Raw genomic sequence first — 6,863 nt, 5'->3', positions numbered from 1 at the left:
CCATTATTTAACCTTTCATCAGGGGTTGGCACGTGTTCAGTTTTTAGCCATCAGATCATTGTAACCGCTGCCACATCAACATTCACTTTTTCCTTGAATAAAACCCTGATCAAAAACCCCAAACAGGGTCACACACTGTCGAATTGAATTCCAAAATTCTCTTCTCAAAGCAGTTTTCAACTTTTCTTCTCAAATCACTCTTCGATTCTTCTTCATCAAAATGACGAAATCAAAGTCAAAATCAAAATCAAAATCATCCTCATCTTCTAAAGAGGCCACTCAAATGGCCGATGAACCAATTGAAATCCCATACAATTCTCCTCACAATTACTTGGGTCTACTCACAAAACCCACTACCACCAACACCTTCGATTCCATCATCGACGCCTTATCTGCATCAAAGTACAAAACTTTGCTAATAGCAGCTGCTCCCATTTACCAACAAACCCAGAAAGAGTTCCGGAAAAACGCTACCCTTGAAAAACAAGAAGACATCGTCATAGCCATCAACTCCTCTATACAGGGTAAAGCGATTCAAATTACTCCACAATCAATCTCAGAAGTCTTTAAACTCGATGATCAGAAAGGTAAAACTTCTTTTTCTAAAACCGAGTTGAAAACTGATTTCTTGAAAAGGGGGTATGCAGAACAACCAAAAAGAGATACGTTACAAAAAGGTTTCTTTCCTTCTGCACCTAGGTTTTTATTTCACACTCTTTTGATGTGTGTCTCAAATAAAACAACTGCTTTTAACGAAATACCATTAAAGATTCAATGCCTGGGTTAAGCTATTTTAAACAATGAAAAGTTTAACTATTCCCAGGAGATCTTTAATGATTTGGTAAAAAATGTTGATAGCAAATCATTTTTGCTCTTTCCAAGGTTTCTAAGCTACTATTTTAAACAAAAATTTGGAAAGGAAAATGAAAATTTGCTCAAACAAGGTGTTTATTTTCAAATAAATGGTTTAACACCTGAAACATTCTCTAGAATGTTAGCACCTACAAAAACAAAAACAGAGGTGCCTGAGTAGAATTTAGCAGCTACCACTGCTCCTTAGGCATCTGCTGTTGAGCCCACTGCTCCAGGTGATCATAGCAGCACAACCACTGCTTTGAAACCCACACCTGCCATTACCAAAAAGACCAAAAAGAAAACATCCAGAAAGCCCCCCAAACCCAAAACAAAGGCACCTCTGAAAGATGAGATCCTAGAGCCACTGCCAGTGACAACACAAATGTCACCAATAACCACTGCTGCTACTTCCTCACAGCAGTTGGTAGAAAGATCTCCACCATTGCCTCAAACTCCTCCTGCATCCTCACAAAAGTATCTGGTTGTAAACACCGGGACCCCACAATATGAAGCTCTGGACCCAATTGGATCCATCTTCCTCAGTCGTGATCCCAAGGACATGTCTCTTTCAACACCCATATCTTCACCCCTTTCATTACCACAAACAATATTACCCTTGTTGCATGCAGTTGATGTAGTTCAGACACAAACTAGTTCCTCTCAATCACCTATCACTGAGAGTACACCCCCACAAGTGACTGGGTCTGATACTTATACCTCTGCTATCCCAGCAACATTTGAGGAGGTTACACTGCAGGGATTACAAGTAATTCCTGACAGTAGTTCAAGTGGAGCAGCCACTACAAATATTGAACCCACTGCTTTACATTTGGACAATGGTTACATTCATAAGACTCCCTTGAAGGAAATTCCTTCCATATCACCTCTGAGAACCACCAGTGAGTTTGTTATGCCCACTGGTACCTTTAAAAGGCTATCAAGTGCTGAAGGAAGAAGACCCTAGTACTAAGAACAAGGGGCATCAATGAATGACTTTTGGGATTCATTTCCTAAGTCACACATTGGTACAACCACTACTGGTGGGGAATCAGATGATCCCATTAACTTGGGTGATGATTTAAAATATCAGGAATTGACGGACAGAGTTGAAAATCTTGAAACATCAGTTGCTGAAATAAAGGATATGGTGCAACAGCTGTTAAAAGCTCAAAAAGCACAATCCACTGCTGTTCCAGCTCAAGCACCTGCACAACCTGCACCTGCTGCAAATGAGCTATGGAATGTATTTCAACCCCTTCTTGAAAAACAAAAACAAATGGCTGATCAGCAGCATGCAATACATGTACAAATGCTGACAAACATGGTGGAGTCAAGATTTAAAGATACTCAAGTAGACATCAAAGCTATCAAGGCTCGTATACAAAGCACCACTGGAAAAGTTCCTCCCATTGTCCTCTTCATGAATAACCCCTTTCCAGATAATGCCAAAAAGGGGGAGAAAATCAAGTGGAAAAGAAGGGAATTAAGGATGGTGTTTATATTGAACCAGAAAAAGATAGCCAGACTAAAGCTGCCATATCGACACACACCACTTCACCACACACCACCACAACCACTGCCCTACCACCATCATCATCTATAATCACATCACCACCACCAAAACAAAACTCACCACCATTACCTCCTGCCATAAAGCAGAAGACAACAGATGTTACAACATCTGTTGTAATGACAACAGTGGTTGAAACATCAGTTGTTTCAACACCTGTTAGTCAGACACTTTCCACCACTCAAATCATTACCATTTCAAAACCTGCTCAAAAGCAGAAGACACCTACTGACACATCAGTAGTTGTAATGACAACAGAGGTTGAAACACCAGTTGTTCCAACAGTTGTTAGTCAACCATCCACCACTGCTCTCAACATTTCTACATCACAACCAAAATCCCCTTCACCCAAAAAGCTTTACACAAGGAAAAGGAAATTTTAGAAGAATGCTGATGATATACCAGCACCTATTCCTTTATCCTCTACACCTTACAATGTCATCAATCCACAACCACCCACTCAAATATCCTCCACTAGAATTGAATCTGTTGCTGAGAAATATCCACTGGAATTGGAGGCTGTAAAGGATGAAATGAAACAATTCTATATAATAGATGATCCCTGGGAAAGAAGATTTCCTTCTCTCATTGGCTTCAGGAATCCATTAAACATGAGTGAGTATCTAAAACTCAAAGCCAGGCAAGCAGATATAAGAGCCAGAATTGAATGCAAATATCAAGGTGATAAAGCCATTTCTGAAAGAATGGAGTTCTTACTCACAAAGGTCAAACAAATGGAAGATTATGCAAAAGACCTGAGCAAAGACATGTCAAATATGCCACCTGATGCTGCCCTACAAAAGGTAATGAGAAAGGAGTTTCTTGAATTCATCATGAAAGAAAAAATTTATCCAGCCAAAGAAGAACAATTCAGTGAATGGCCACTCATTGCACTAAAGCATGAGGTAAGCAGGATCAAGAGAATCAAAGATGATCCTAGTAAGAAAAGAACAGCTCCAAACTGGAGCAAATACAAACAGGCCATTGATGAACTCACTTCGGAATACAAGAAAAAGAAACAGGAATTAGTGGATGCAAATGTGGATACTGCTAAAGCCATAGCAAAATGGACAAAGCAGTATACAGATGAGGCTTATGAAAGGCTGAAAAGAAGAAAAGTGACAGATCCTAATTTACCAAAGAAGCCTGAACACAAAGAGCCAAAACAGGTCATTGATCCTAAACCACTGTTCACATCAGCAGATACCTCTATCATTGTGATAAACCAAGAAAAGAGGAAACCGCTGACTGTTGCAGAAGAAAAGGAAAAGGAAGCTGAATACTTTGAAGAAGCCATCAAGAAAATGGCTTTAGATAAAGACAGATCAACAAAGCTTCAAGACCTTGCCAAAAAGGTTTTAAACAAACCATCATCACCAAACACATCAGCAGAAATATCATACATTGAGCTAGATCAACAAAAGAGATAAGATGTCACACCCCAACCGATGGCGGAAACATCGGGATGAGACGAACAAATTGCTCAAAACAACATAACACTAATGTGACAATATGAATTAAATCATTTTATTAAATTCCAAAGGACAATACAAAGTTTCAAACATTCAAACATAAATTCAAACAATAGTTTATTTCTAGAATGGGTTTCTAAAGCCGTCCTAGCTTGTTTTCTTGTATCTTGATCAATCAACCTGCAATATGTATTAAAATAAAGTCAACAAAAGCATTTTGGCGAGTATACAAGTTTTTATACATAGCATAGTACGTGTTTAAAATGTTGCTCATATCCAAATGTGAAATACAACAGTATACTCGAAACGATGTTACTCTATGTGTCCAAACCAAAGTTTAACGCAATTAACGTGTCCAACCCAAAAGGGTGGTTTTTAACATAGTTTAACCTAACAATACCCGTTAATATAACGGGAGGGGCGTTTCTCAACCTATAGCGCTACCATTGTTAGGGGAGGCTTGTACGAAGTTAATGAACACATAGTCATGAGTGTTTACAATAGCATAACATGTCTAACATGATTAAAATGTATCACATAGAGTAAGGATAGAGTGTGCATAAAATGTTTAACGTGTTTGTGTAGTTTGGTAAGGAATACATATTGCACCCAAAAAGTGTAAAACGAAAATGGGTCATGTATACTCACATTGATTGCGTTGCGCTTTCTTGTAAGAACGTACGAGCAAGATTGGATAGAATCCAAGAGAATGAACGAGAGCGTTTATCCTAGATATCACAAACTCGTTATTATTTATTGGTTAAAATAAGAAATCCTTTTATTGTTTATAAATTAATAATTCGTATATTAAAAATTTATTGCTAAAAGATTCATAATTGATATTTTATTTATGTAATTAATGTAAAGGTTTTGTTATAAAAGAAAAAGAGTTAGCAATAAACAAATATCTTTATGGAAGACCATATCACTAGTTATCATATTTGTGAAACTGTATGCATTGAAAAGGTTGTTTTTAAAAATACACTTTTGACATATTTCGATATATGAAGGAACCACTAGGCTGAGATCTATTTGGTGATTAAATAGGATTATCATGTTCACCATATTATCTTCTTCACGGTATTGCAACAGACTGTTATGCTTTCTTTTGTTTTAGAACATTAGCTTACAGAACCCGAGGAGTTCATGTTTACTAGTTCAAATGTGTATATACGACATATATGAAACGAGTTGGTTGAAAAGAAACGTATACCGAATTGGGTCAAGTCGCGTTCGTCGAGAGCTCCGGTGTGTTCTTCGTTTAAAACTGAACAAGAAAGAGGATCCGGCCGCTGTTAATATCGTTTGCGTTAAACACGAACACCATTACTCGAAACCGAACAAAACGAAATAAAAAGGATAAACAGAGGGTATACCGAAGATGAAGAAGGAACGAGTTACGGTAGATCCCGTGCGGCTCCAGTGGCTTCGGGTTTCTCTGGTGAACTTTGAGTCGTTCCGACGTCGCCTTGGAGTTCCAGTGACGTGTGCAGATGAGGTTTGAGTTTTTGTGAGTGGTGTTTCGTAACTCCGGTGGACTTCAATCTCCGGCAGACTATATTAACGAGAGAGAGAGTGCGAGAGATAGAGATGTGTCGAAAACAGTTGTGTGGTTGTGTGTATATATATTAGAGGTCTCGATCTCTAAGTTTGGTAATGAGTTGATGATTGATCGTATGTGTGCCATATAGAGTCTAGGTTCTTGATTGATCGATAAAAAGGAAACGCGGAATCAATCAACATCTCGAGAAATCCGCGATTACAGGCGTGTAGGAAAAAAAGAAAGGTTGGTTGTCATCCTACTGTTTTGGCGGTCAAACTTGAGAGAAGGATTTCAATAAAATATTAGTTTGTGAATCAAATTTGCATTGGTGGATATTTACTAAACTCGTTTTCAAAATATGTAACAAAAGCTTATATCTTTTCATAAAGGATATTTACAAACGTTATTTATATAATAAAATAGTCTAAGATTTGCTGAAGCATGAAAGGCATGTTGCCATGCAAAGAGAATTATCAGTTAATTATTATTTGTTTTATTTATTTTATTTAGGAAGCAGTTGTTTACTTGTTCAAGTTTGTTTATTTTTCCTGTATTTCTTGAAAATGTGGAGTATGTTATAATTCTAATATGTTTCTAAATAATCCTTTTGGTTAAACTAACATTAAAACTAACTAGATTTTTTTTATCAAAATAAAAAGAATAAAACGTTTATTTGTAAATTTAATTAATTTAATTAATTAAACTAATGAATAATTAAATTACCATATTATAACGAATTAAACGATTAATTATTTCGTGAAAAATTTCGAGGTTCAAGGTTTAGGATCCGAATTTTAAAATGGGTCGGATCTTGAAAGTTCACTTTTGACGGATGTTACACAAGAGCAGATTGACAAAGAAGTTGCAGAAGATATAGCTGTAGCAAATGATGTCATAAAAATGGCTTTCCAACAAACGTCTGAAAATTCTGAGCTAGCAAAAGCTCAGGATACTGCTTCATAAATATTTACAAGGCCAAAATTTCCCAACTCATCTGTGAATAAACCTCTCCCAAGAAACCCATTGGGTTCAAAAGTACTAAAATGGATGTCTGATCAAAAGACCCATGTATTGACCCTGATCAGATCTAATGGAGAAGTGAAGCACATATCAAGGAATCAAGCACTAGGCCTGGGTGTTGAAGATCTACAAGATCTCCTTGAGCTTACACTGTGTAGGGATGAGGGTGATACAAGTTCTCAGGATTTTGAGCTTCAATTTAAAGAACAAGTTAGGGAACTTCTGATGAGAAATAAAAATCCAGAATAATGAAGGGTTTTGGCATTATCTGTTCCAGGGGGAGATTGTTGGGATTGAACCCTACTAAAGGAACAGATAATGAAAGCCAAAACCGGTTCACCATAGAGGATTAATCATAAGCAGCTGTATGCATTAAGCTCTCCCCTTGACAGTGGTTATCTAG

The 6,863-nt window shown here is 37.3% G+C and overlaps 1 long non-coding RNA gene across 1 annotated transcript; it reads right to left on the bottom strand.

The window, feature by feature from the left end:
* Positions 1 to 3,930: 3,930 nt before the first annotated feature.
* LOC110871345 lies at positions 3,931 to 5,681 on the bottom strand. Its single transcript, XR_002553666.2, has 4 exons — positions 5,274 to 5,681; positions 5,111 to 5,189; positions 4,546 to 4,625; positions 3,931 to 4,077 (listed from the first exon to the last, which is right to left on the bottom strand). It is a non-coding gene; the product is annotated as an uncharacterized LOC110871345 (long non-coding RNA).
* Positions 5,682 to 6,863: the final 1,182 nt, after the last annotated feature.

The sequence above is a fragment of the Helianthus annuus genome, chromosome 8, assembly GCF_002127325.2.
Source record: "Helianthus annuus cultivar XRQ/B chromosome 8, HanXRQr2.0-SUNRISE, whole genome shotgun sequence".
In the NCBI taxonomy this organism is placed as follows: Eukaryota; Viridiplantae; Streptophyta; class Magnoliopsida; order Asterales; family Asteraceae; genus Helianthus; species Helianthus annuus.
Note: the sequence above shows the minus strand (reverse complement) of the source record. Positions and strands in the feature narration are given on the sequence as shown.